Below are 14,086 nucleotides of genomic sequence, written 5' to 3'. Positions count from 1 at the left end.
ATTATTTATCAATTATCATATCAATATTTGCCCCATATAACCTTAAAAATAGTATCACTAAAGTTTCATGTGATAAGTTCTTATGTCCTATCCATTCTTATATTATTTATGTAGAAAACCCGTTTTGACCTATGGTGCGGTACTGCTGTTATCGCGCGCGGGGTGGTGGTATGAACACCTAGTATCGAGCGCTGCCGTTGCCTATAATGGGCGCAGCACATGACGAGCGTAATTAAATGTTTTTTTACCGAAAAACATGGTTTTGTAATTCCAGGAATACGGCTTATTGAAGCGTTTTACAGTATAAATACCTATTCCAAAAATTGTAGAGGAGAATTTTTTCTAGAAACGTAAGAAGCCCGATTTTTGATATCTTGTTCCAATCGTCCAATATCGCATGGTAAATTAACACGTTTTTTAAACTTTTTATCAATTAATTATTTTACTAATTAATAAGAATATCGAAAATCGGGCTTCTTACGTTTCTAGGAAAAATTCTCCTCTACAATTTTTGTAATAGGTATTTATACTGTAAAACGCTTCAATAAGCCGTATTCCTGGAATTACGAAACAATGTTTTTATGCCATATTTTGTCTACTAGTGCGCCCTCTTAAGCAAAAGTTAATTTGTTGAGATTATTAAAAATACGGTGAACCCTGAATTTAATTTTGAATACTTATTATGATTTGCTTATTATAATAAATCAAAGCATAAATAATGGTTTTTATTATAAATAATTCAAAGAACGTTTAAATCAAAATTTAATGACAACAATTGTTAAATGTAATAAAACATAATATGCTTAAATGCTTTACTTACTATGAAGGAATACGTAATATTATACGTCTTCTAGTATTCTAGTAAAAGTTTAATGGTACTAGTATATACATAATTTACATATATTTAAAGGAGGTATCCTAACTGCACAGTATTAGTATTTACTGTAGTAGTAGGTAGGTACCTACCAATTATTTTGTAGACAACCTATATCCTATAAAACCTTGAACATGAAGCTTCAACTACATTATGATTTATGAGTAAGTATTATGACGTAAATACTTTTAAGGATTATTTATATTATTTATTACTTTATAAGAAAAATGGTCTACGATCAACGTTAAAAATGTTCAAACTAAGGGTCGTTCTCATTAGTTGGTCAATATAAAGATGCCAAGATAATGAAATAAATGTATATTGCTTAATTGCTTTATGCCCATTTAGCTTTAGTGATAATCATTTTGAAGTCCTAAAATTTAGTACAAAATCTGTGCTGCTTACATTTAACAGAGTCTAAGAGGAGGTAAATCCACGGGTATTTAATTTGTCATAGGCCACGCCGTACAGGATCAGCCAGTTAACAATAAAATATTATTATAATATATATTATATTATATAATAATTATAATATATACATACTTAACACAATGTATATGACACATATTGTCTTTAATAAATACAGTATTTAAAACATTTATTTTTTTATTTTTTTATTTTTTTGTTTAAAAACTCTTGTATAATATTTGACTAATCAATACTTCTAAAAGTTAAAATTTTTTTTTAGCTTGGTTTGAATTATAGCCATGTAGGTATAAAATATATAGATGAATAACACTTCTCTTTTGTATAGGTGCATGATTAAAATTAAATTATTTTACATTGACTAAAGTAAATTAATACAATATTATTTCTATTATAATATAAGTCATTAGGAGATTCCAGTAAGTATTGCAAACTGTTTTTTTTTTAATAAATTAATTGGTAGGTTTATTATTATAGGATAGTATTTTGTATTTTTGTTACATAATTTGGTTCCAATCATTTCAAAATATCTACCAGATGAGTTTTCTTTTTAGATCTATTTAAGATAACATTGTTTTTTGCGTAACTTGTATTTATTTCATTTCTAACTGAGATATAGCATTATTGAATATGCTCCAGTCCAGCCTTATATACCATAAGAGATTATTGATTCTATCAATACTAAGGAAACTAGACGTTATATCAGTTTTAAGCTGGCACAAATTAGTCCGAGCAGCAGCCTGGTTATTAAAATTCGTCGAGTTCAGAATATCGAAAAACGCCGGTAGGTTATCAGAATATCTTAATGTGGCAGATATAAGAAAGGCTGAAAATGGATTTGTGAAGCGAGCACAGTCGGACGAGTTTAGTGAAAAATTGCATGCGTTAAAAATAGGAAAGGAAGTCTCGAGAAGTAGCTAGCTGAAGTCTTTGTACCCGTTACTTCGAGACGACAATTTGATCTTAGTGGGAGGCAGACTAAACAAAGCCGAGATAGCTGAAGAACAATGGCACCCAATGATTTTGCCATCCTATCACAAGGTTACTAGATTAATTTTTGAAGACTTAGTCCCCCCAAGTCCCCCCATTATTTGCGCCAATGATTAAGGCAACTAACGTGCCTAAAATAAATAAAAATGTCATTCAATAATTTATCGCAATTTTAAAAATAATATCTTAATTTTAAGTCATACAAATTAAAAATTGACTTCCTAAATACCCTAGATATTTTATCAATAAATTCATACATACTATAAAAATGAAAAGCTAACATTTCGAAGTATTTATGTGTCATTTACCATCGCTTACTGGTCTAAAATGTAAGAAAATTACGTGTGTGGCAATCCCCTTACTTCAATATGTTGACACAACTATTTCATCAACACTAAAATAGTATATTAATTAACTTTCAATTGTAGGTTTACTATGACACGATATGACACACTACAATGTAACCATGAATCATAATGGTATGGTTATGATTTATAATATTGTGTATAATCTATAATTGTGTATAAAAATTATGATATATTTTGAAGTGTAGGTAATAATTAGTCAAATTCCATTTGTAGTACCTAGGTATTTGTTAATAATTAATGCCTATTCTGGATAAAGTTATTTTTTAATTTACGGCTTAACATTAAGTAGTAAGATTTTAGGATCAGTGGAAATTTGATAAATCGACATTTAAGGGAAATTATATTTCATCGACTAGTCTAGTTTTCGACTTACTAATAGGTTATGTTACATTAGGTTAAATTAGGCAAGGGAACAACATTTATATTGAATTATCAAGGTTTTTGACTTATTGAGGTTCGACTTATCGAGGCTCCATTGGATTTAATTTAACCATAAAAAGTATCCCACCTTAAATGTACCTACCTAAATGCGAAGTAGAAAGCTAATAACTAAGGAGTTCTTAAACTTGATAACTTTATGATTAGTTATTACAAACTTATTTCTATAATTATTTTGCTACTGTTAGAGTAAGTACAGCGCTAATAGGACAATATGTCCTCCGATGTTATAAGTATTTAGGTTTATCTACCTGATGGGTGTTGCTGTTAGGTATATGTTCAAAGGTTTTGGACCAGAAGTGTATTTCGCTACAACAAGTGGCACAATAATTTTTACAACTAAAACTGTTGTGTGTATAACCATAATGTTTTTTTTTTGGTACTCCCGCATCAATGAGTTTTAAAATTGACACACTGTCAGTTGCAGCAAATCCGATCTTTAATCATTACACAATTATATGCACATTATTACTGATGGATAACAAAATAAATATTGAATGAAAATCGTAGGTATTATGCATATCGATTTCATAAAATGTATTAAACTATCATCCCGACAGAACTTAAAAAGTTATCGAAAAGGAAGATTTGAAATAAATATATTGTTATTATATAATATAAATACAAAAGAGAAATAGTTATTAAACTAATTATAGAACCAAGGTGAATAGGATATTTCAAAAACAATTTAAGTGAATATTTTTATTAATCAGTTTATGCAATCATTATTTAAAATATAATATTTACCTTCGCTGTCAGCAATTCTATTGCCAATAATTGAATAGGTACTAGGCAATTTTAAAATGTCCCATAGTAGTGAATAGTTTTGAACAATGCTGAGCTTTACGTGGTCTTCCTCTAATCTGTTATCTTTTTCTTTTTTGAAAATTGCAATCAATGTAGTTATTAATATAAATAGAATACCCCAAACATAGAATAAACCTTTACAAATAAAAAATTAGTAAATATTTTATATTTTGACAGTCAGTTTTTTGAATTAGCCACTAAAGGGCAAAGATCTACCAAAAAATGGGTTTTTCTCGCTTACTTTTCATAGTGATCACTCCACCCACGTCTCGACTAAATTGTAAGTACTTGTTGCAAAAGTCTTCTGACGTCAATAAGCCGGAACAAACATAACTTATAAGTTATAATCATGCTCATCACTAGACTACTCGCATTGTATGTTGATTGTAGATGCATATAGCCTACGTTATTCCTATGTAATATCGATATGGAACACAGGTATTAATTACTATGATTTATATTATTATACCAAAGTTAACAATAACACTGACTTCTTGAGTATTGTCAGTGACCAACCGTCGACGACTATATGTCTATTGTGGCATCCAATGTTTTCATGAAGAAAAATACTGATACCAATTTTATTATGTACGCGTTTCCGGCAACCATTCATCAATATTGCCGGTCATATAAATGAAAAATACTCTTGTTGGACACAAAGGTTTGAAATACTGATAACGCTGTCTACTACCATATACTATTATATTATATATTAAAATACATTAAAGGGCCTATTAAAGAAATATATCATTCTACAACATTCGGTTACATGTATGTTTATGATTTGTAGACTGTTAAATTCTAACCTATACCGACTTTGTGTTCTCTTAACGTTACTAAATCATTTTCATTAACTTGCCCACCTTAAAAAATCATAACTCAATCTAAAGATATACTTTCTCGTTTAAATAAACGTGAGTAACAGAGACATTTATATTGATGTACGCACCAATCGAATATTGAACCGGTATGAGCCATGATTTTCGTCTTATTTCGCACGTACAGCGAGTCGTATATACAGCCTTACATCGTATACAGTAATAACAACAGGACAAAATTCAACCAATCTCCTTTCAAATTTGGCTTCTCGGCAAAATTCGAATCATTAACTACTGCCAACGCTGTGAGGTTTCCTAGTTCTTCTTCTAACGGCCGGACCGTCGTTTTTACTGTGAAGTCTTCAATATTCACACTATACGCATAACAAAAATAACCTAAAAATAATAAAAAATATTTAGCTATACCGATTACTGCATTGTTCGTACCTATATATTGAATTAAAACTGTTAAATCGAACAAACGCGTTTTACCTAAAATATTCAAAACGTTTATCGATAATACACAGAGACGACAATATTATGTTAATAAGGAAGTTATATTTACATAATATGAAATGGGTAGTGGATATAATTTATTAAATGTATAAAAATTACATAAAAACTATAAATGACTTTCGATAACCATGATTGATGATTATTTTGGGTTAAATTGTTTTTATTACAAATCAATTACTATTTACAAATATAACGAATTTTTCATTTATTTTAACTTTTGTTATACACTTACCGAGTATACGAGTAGTACAAAGTGATTTCTTTCAATTTAAATATAATAACCGAAAATCGGTTAGAAATTAATTGAACTGGTAAACTATATAAAAAAAGATAGAATTACTTTTATGGCTAAAATGTATATATTTGAAAAACACAAAAAATAATGGTTTTTGAAACAGTAAGAATTTTTTTCATATAAGTGATATCGAAAAATTAAAACAACGTTGTACAGCCAAAATTTACCTTTTTATGTGGTGCAAATCCCGTTTCTTAGTTATGACTGTAGCCTTCTCGGTTCTTCCCCACGCAAAACAGTTGTTGCTATGTTGTATATTTGTAAGACAGAGACAACACATGCGGGTGTAGCGTCCTCTTAAACCGCTATGTGTAGCGCGGCGCCGGTCTTAATGGATAATAAATGTGATTATAATCGGATAACAAAAATAACTGACTGGCAAAATATAAAATATGCACCTAATTCTTAATTTTCACAGGTTTATTCCATGCCTTGGGTATTATTTTTATATTAATAACTACATTGATTGCAATTTCTAAAAGATAACAGAATACAGGACGACAACGTAAGCCTCAACATTGTTCAAAACTATTCGCTACCATGGGACATTTTAAAACTACCTAGTATTCAAATATTGCTGACAGTAAAGGTAAATATTTTTAGATACCTAATCAAATCATTATTATTTGCATACACTAAGGATGGCCAGATATTAAATACTAAAGAAGACGCTACACCCGTATGTGTTGTCTCGGTGCAGCTACAAAAGAGGTCCATTTCAATGCCCCCCCCCCCCCACTTTCAAAATTTGAACTTCTGACCACGCCAAACGTTTGTGCATCGTTTGTGCAGAAATGTGCACCAAGTCCAATCGTTTGTGCACAAAAACTGAAAGCTCTATCTCTAAAACAAAATGGGGGGGGGGGCATTGAAACGGTAGCCCCCCCACATTGAATATTTGGATTTTTGAATGTGCCAAACGTTTGTGCATCGTTTGTGCAGAAATGTGCACCAGGTCCCGACGTTTGTGCACAAAAACTCCCAGTGCTATCCAAAAAAAAAAGTGAGGGGTATTAACACGAGGGTCCCCCTTTTTTGAAATTTTAAATATTTGTCATATTAATAAATGTTGTTTACGTACCTAATAGGTTTAATAGAATTTTACAATTGCCATGTAAACGTATGACAAATAAAATCTTCAAATATTTTTAATTTATCAATAAAGCATTATCTTGTTCTAATGTATCTTGTTTCAAAATTGTATGAATAAATACAGTTTTTTCGTTATGCATTTCTTTACTTTATATTTTATATTATATTTTGCTGATGAAAATGTGTTTATGGACAGGTACCTCAACTCGACGTTGCTGTATGTCCGGTCCAATAATGTAAGTTATAAGTCATTGTGTATATTTTAATACAATAAAAGCATAGTAAAAAAATAATTAATATACTATATTAATATAGTACCTACTTAATTAATTTAATATACCTAACCGTACCTATATACATATAAAAATATTATAATAATATATTATTTATGTTTGAATCCATTAGAACAATGGCGTATCAGACGTAGCTCCCAAACCGGTCGACATCCATCTGCATAACTGTGAGTTGAAAACGTCTATATTTAAAAATTGTTATAGTATAATATTTATCTAATAAATTAATTTTCTTTAGCATTCCACAAGAATGAGCGGTATAGTTTGAAAACTTACCAAAGTTATCTAGTGGATGTCGATACGTTGGTGAGCAGCCGTCGCACATAGGTCTGATGTACCTATGAAAAGTTATTATTGGATCGGTCATAATATTACGTTGAGAAGTTATCTGTCCATAAACTTATTTTCAGATTTGTAGGCCAATTCCGTTGCCATTTTTTAATCATTCTTTGTTTTTATTAAGGTTGAGGTGTAACAGCATTTTAGGGGCTATTGTAATTCCCACTTCCAGGACTTTATCATACATACAGTCAACAGCCAGATGACCTACATTTTTGTGTATTCTGGTCCACCCTATGATGGCCGCGAAGTAACGATCATGTCACCGTTTATCAGATTGCCCAGTTTGAAAGAGTCTCCAACAATTTCATCGGATAGGTCGCCATAAACCGTGGCATAGCGCTGGGCCAGCATCATTTTGTCCGGATCAATATCTATAAAAATGACGTCCCAATTATTAGAAGCTAATAATATAGGTACTTAATATTTATTGTAATATAATATAATATTAAACTCATTATACCCAGTTATTACGATTAAGTAGAAATAATATTTTTCAAATAATATTACAGTGTCTTTGATGAACAGTCAGCTGTACGAAGTTTCCGCTGTGCCACAAAACAGGTCGACGCCGGTCGCTGAACATGGGAAGTCCTCAAGTCCACCCAGCATCGTATTGATGAATCAACAATACATCTTACATCTTACATCTATCATTGCAATCTTATAATTATTCACCTGAATGCATGTAATCCTGAATGTACAGTTAATTTATTACTACCCATCTACAAAGTCAACACTGTATTAATAAAAGTATTTATTGTTAAAATAAAATTGAGTTCTATATTATTTTTAGGTACTTAAAAATATTTGGGTATAAAGAAAAAATATTTTAATCATACAAAATTAGATAAACTAAAAGACAAAAATAATAAGTAAATACGTCGTGTTAAAAATAGTTTTTAATTAATATAGGTAGGACAGGTACCTATTATGTAGGTAGGTACTTATTCAAAACTCGTTTATCAGGAATTAAATAAAAAGGGAGGTCAATTAAAAAAAGGTGGGTAAGTGGATGTCGCTTTGCTGTACAGTAGGTTACAAGTGGGTCACTGTAATGGTTTCAAACGTTCATAAAAATTTAATTTGACTTTCTTGTAGACATTTTTTTTTTGATAAAGGTAGACAAACTTATGAGTAATCTTATATTACATTTTCAAATCTTAGATTTAAAAAGAAAAATTTTTATAAATTCTCAACTCAAAATAAATTGCTAATTTTCGTGATTTTTCAGTATTTTGTCAAAATTTGAACTTTAAATGCTTATAAATAAAAACTGTGACTAAGGATTTTTAATTTTTTTCATCTGCCTTTGAAACAATAACTTAGGAGCCTTCTATTAAATTTTCAAGCTTTTTTACTCAACAGATAAAATTTTATTGATATTTATAGAAAAAAAAACTAAAAAAATTGAAAACTGAAAATGTCCGTAAACAGCTCAAAATAAGTCATAATATTTGAAAAATGTTATGGTGTATAGAAAATGCTAATATAAGCATTCAGTCAAAATTTAACGTACCTACGGTCATTTGTTATAGAGTTGCACCAAAAACCAAAATCGATTTTCTCGAAAATGGTCTTTGCGTAAACAATTTCGTTTTTCCTTTGTTTTTCACGTCGCTTTTGAAAACTACTGGGAATTTTACTTTTGAACCCCCTTAGTACCAACTAGATTCACTTTCTATCAGAAAAGTTACTGTTAAAGAAAATTCGAGCACTTTTATTGTCCTGTTAAGGTGGTGACAGACAAAAAAAAAAAAATAAAAAAAAACACTCATCATTGTAAAATCAATACATTCATCGCTTCCCTCAGAATCTAAAAAAAAAAATTGGAAGTGTCTCTGCTGAACAGTAGGTTACAAGTGGGTGACTGTTATGGATAATGTTAAATTTGAATTCAATGATATAATATCATAGTATACGAAAAACGATTTTAAGTGGAGACGATTTGTCAGCCTAGGATATTGTATACTATATTTATATTGATATTATTAAATATTATTAATACCGTAGCCGGTTAAGTTGAATTATTATTATTTGTTTATTATCGTATTTGTATATGATAATATATTTTAGACGTTTCAATTACCCACAAATAATATTTTTAAAATAGGCATATGTATATATTACAAGTAACAACGAATTAAGAACGATATTGCAAAAAATAATTGCCGGAAATCATTAGTGTTTAACTGAAAACGACAGGGAAGTCTGAACTTGGCGGACAGTCTTATTTTTAAGTTATATGTATTATAACTAATTGAAATTTTTGGTATTTTCATATGTACCCGGTATACCACACTGCGCTTGCTCGAACAATTAAAATCAAAAACATCCCTCGACGTGTTATGTAAAACCACCATGGGCGGGTGTCAGAATGATTTTTGCATCATCAATTTTAAAACGTTGATTTACCTAGATTAAAAAAAAAATTAATTTGTAATACTTAAGCTTGGCAAACTTTAAGCGTTGTACGGGTGCGTAAAACACCGAAAATCGTGAACTTCATAAGGCTATACCATAAAAACCAATGATTTGCAGGTAGTCGAGTTTTGGACAAGTACCTACATAGGTAACTTATAATAATTCATATTGTAAATTAATTAGGTACCAAAAAAATATAACTTCTCAAACACTTTGTCTATTGGCACTGGCGGGAGAATGTATTAGAATATCTATTCTATAAACTTGCAGACCAGTATGTATAGTTAAATATGGCATGCGAACTATAATTGAAATAGAAAACCAGAATAGGTGCATTGCAGATCACAAAGATTTCTGTAAAAGAACATACGATTTATAAATATACCGTATAGGTTACTGAGTACTTATATAATATATTAGTTAATAATATATAAGTTCTATGGATTTATCATAGTGAATAATATATTTTATAATATCTATGGCATAATATATTTTATAATATCTATGGCAATCGTCAATTGTCGAAATTCGTCGGCGACGGTTAACAATTCTAATAGTTTCAGAAATACTATTGTATTATAAATATAATATATTGTATATTTTTATTTCAGTGAAAAAAAAAATAATAGGCCACAAATATAAACGGACAGTTCGTTAAACCGGATAAGTTGTAACACAAACTTGCAAATTTCGTTTGATCAGGTTATTTTCATAAAATATTTCGATACTTTCAAGTTTCAGCTCATCGGAGTGAGATGATTAGATGAAGATGGATGAAGATAGCTGTTTCTTCGGCGATGGCGGCACTCTAGCTACGTTTCACCGGAAGAATAGATGTTTACGAGTAAGTTTGTTTTCATATTATTACCTACTATTTTACATTTACTTTTTAGACTTAAATTAAATATTTATTGCCACGGACAATCTGTTAACTTTGTGACGTAGAAGCATTTATAAGTTTAATCCCAATAGCGCAATGTATAAAATACGCGAGACCGTCTTCGTTTCACCACGCCAAGTTTAATACGCACCTTTTTGCATGTTATACTATACGCCGGGTATCACCTTAGGTTTGCGCGAAGTATTTAAAACAATATAATGTTATTAATCTTTATATTTTATATTTTTATATACATAAATACATTATACACCTCATATATTTTATTATCATACTTACACCTTTTTTAGTGTAGTTTATACCCTAGCTAGATGGCTATATATTATATAGGTATTAAATGTCTTGCAATTATATATTTTACTATAATTATTAATTTCATTATAATATAATATAACAACACACTCTAAATTAAATTAGTTGTTATCAAGACAGACAGTCTTAAAACAAACTCTTTTCTGGACGTTTTCAAAAAGTATTATGCTTAAAAAAATTGCACAGTTGTCGTAGCAGTCAGTTGCTAGATCAACCCGTGTTACATCAAATAGGAATTATTCTTGTTTTTTTAAATAGTTTTTTCGAAAAATATATGTAACATGTATAGCTCATACAATTATGAATTTATAGTTAATGGAAATGCGGATGTTTATACTTCATAGATATTTTTTTAGTTAATAATCGTGTAAATAATTTGATTATACAATAAGGTACTTACCTACTCATCACTAGTATCAATTTTATTATATTACGTGTAAAATCACCAACACAAGGTACAGACTGCGTTTAAAAAATTAAAAACATAAAATGAAATATAAAATAATGTTGTAGTAGAAGCTGGAAACTGTAGTTTATTTTAATTTATAATCCAATTAATGTAACCGAGAATGTAACTATTAAATTCATCATTGAATGATTATTCAGAGATCACTTTGGGATAAATGTAAATTAAATTAAAAATAATCAAAAAACATTTTGTGAAAGGAACAAGATTACTGCTAATATTTAAGTCTTAATTATTATTAACAAATAAATACAAATAATAGATTTTTTAATAGCTTTTTACTATTAACATTCAGTGTAAATATAGTTTCTGATCGACTTACCAATATGTAATAAACCTATATGTAATAAAATAATTATTCATATCAAATAATCCTAACAATTTAATGCAAGGATTCTTATAAATTGATCTTACAGCAGCCTTAAAACACCAAAAATACATTTGTACATCATTTACAAAATTTTAGTTTCCTATTATGGTGTAGGTATTAATACAAACAATAAATTGCTATTCGAAAACACAATTTCGTACACCTATTATTAATTACTAAATACCTACAATTAAACTAAACTAAAAATAAACATATGATTACATACTGAGTGCCTATAATATAATATTATATGTGAAAATTGAATCTTTATTACGAATACTTATCGTTTACACAGACCACAAGAAAAAATAATTAAAAATATTTATAAAAAAACACACATTATTGTAAAAATATAGTTGGTATTATAGTATTTGATGAATTTACTGTATACGTTTATGGCTTTATGTTAACTCTAAAATCCAGTAATCACATTTTTATTTAATAATTCATAAAATACAACATGCTCTTATAAAAATATTCTTGTGCTTCTGATATCTATTCACCACCTTAATAAATAATTAAATTGATAAACGAAAATAATAATTTAAATAATACCCATATCATATTATTATAATCAAAATTATAAACTATTTTGGTTTATTGTCATATCAAATTTCAATAAACAAATTGGTCCTTAACACAGAACTCTTTGATATAAAAAGTTGCATTATATTATATCCGTGGATTCATCATATTGACGTACCTAGTATAATATTATCTATCATTTATTTATTTAATCTATGGCAAATCTCAAAGTCGTTGCAGAAGACACAGTCGATTAAAAATTCTAAAATTTCAATAAGCAAAGAAGATATGAGCAAAAAACTTACTGTGTTTCGTATAATTTTATTTTTCATAGATCACAATATTCTAAGTTCTGGCCGTATTCTGGAGAGTTTTCTCATGGGCGTCGCAGTTCACACACGTCACGGATTCCGCCGAAGCAGTCGATAATTAAAGTAAGTTTGTTTTTATATTCTTTTGGGTCTTAAATTTACTTTTAAGACTTAAAACAAATATTTAATGTCACGAGAAATGGGCTATCCAAGTGTTGTAGGCGCATATTTTAGTTCCGGACTAGAAATGTATAAAATACGCGAGATATATAAAAGCCGTCATCGTTAGGTTAGGTTAGGTTCCAGTCCCTGTTTGTAGAATAATTATAATTAATAGGTGCATACCTATACAGGGTACTTAATATAAATATATAAATATTTTGGTTTAATTTATAGAAATATATGTTATGACTTATAACTAGTCATAAGATACAATTTTAATTAATAACTGGTAATTTTTTTTCCAAATACAACGTTATAAGTTATAGGTAACTATTAATTTAGTGTCACATACTTAACTTCTATTGTTCACCTAATATCTATATTCTATATCATAGGGATTAGGGATGTATAACCATGTACACATAAAAGTATATTCACGGAATGGTCAACTGCCTATCCTGACGTGTGCGCACTTATGAATAATATACCTACTCATATACTCGTATAGGTATATAAATATACCTATATAAATAGTGTAATACTACATACACGAATGTGTTACCTATTATGTCCTTAAAAGTTTAACAGTTATTATTATATTTATTTATTTTTTAAATATAGGTAGGTACATTACAAGACTCTAATTAAAATCCCATTTTTTTGAACACAATGTTTTAAAAATTATTAATTAATATATAATTTATTGGTATAGTACTAAATAAATTAATGAAATAAAACAAACACAACTACTATAATATATTATTAGTAATAATAATATATCCACGTATAAATTATTAAAATACAAAACGAACAAACGAAAAACGATTCTGAGCAAAGATATCGTTGAATATTAAATAATATTGAGATTAAAGTAATTTATTTTTTCGGTAGAAAATCGGTATAAACATGAATTATAAATATTTTTTATTTTCATACCATGACGCGTGTGTGAAAAATTGTTTATATTAAGTGTTTAAGATGTTAGATTTCGGTTCGGCTGATTGTCCACCCTCACTATTCCGCATCAATGCATCAGAAATTATTATGAATAATATTTAAATATAAACTGCATTTTCTGAATTTTCTAAAGCATTGCTTTCAAAGCAAAGAATTCGTTTCATATATTATCAACGAATTGAAAAATGAAATTAGAACATTTATATGGGATAAAGTCAATTTATAAAAAACTTATTAGAAAAAAATTAAATACAATTAAATAAAGGTAATTTTTTTTCTTATATTTCTTTTTTTTTACGTACCCATTATGTTCGATACTATAACTTCAGTCTTCAGTTACAGAAAACAACACTTGCCAATATGGAATTACTGTCGAATTTTTTTATTTTAAAATATTAAATAGCA

At 28.7% G+C, this 14,086-nt stretch overlaps 1 long non-coding RNA gene and 1 pseudogene across 1 annotated transcript; one reads left to right on the top strand and one right to left on the bottom strand.

Moving 5' to 3' along the window:
- Positions 1–2,412: 2,412 nt before the first annotated feature.
- On the bottom strand, positions 2,413–5,159 carry LOC132951365 (acetyl-coenzyme A transporter 1-like; annotated as a pseudogene).
- Positions 5,160–7,015: 1,856 nt separating this feature from the next.
- On the top strand, positions 7,016–7,990 carry LOC132951489 (uncharacterized). The gene is made up of 3 exons (XR_009665328.1): positions 7,016–7,084; positions 7,156–7,672; positions 7,769–7,990. It is a non-coding gene; the product is annotated as an uncharacterized LOC132951489 (long non-coding RNA).
- Positions 7,991–14,086: the final 6,096 nt, after the last annotated feature.

Source organism: Metopolophium dirhodum, chromosome 8 (assembly GCF_019925205.1).
Source record: "Metopolophium dirhodum isolate CAU chromosome 8, ASM1992520v1, whole genome shotgun sequence".
Lineage (NCBI taxonomy): Eukaryota > Metazoa > Arthropoda > Insecta > Hemiptera > Aphididae > Metopolophium > Metopolophium dirhodum.
The sequence above is the reverse complement of the archived record's forward strand: the minus strand, read 5'-3'. Positions and strand labels throughout refer to the sequence as shown.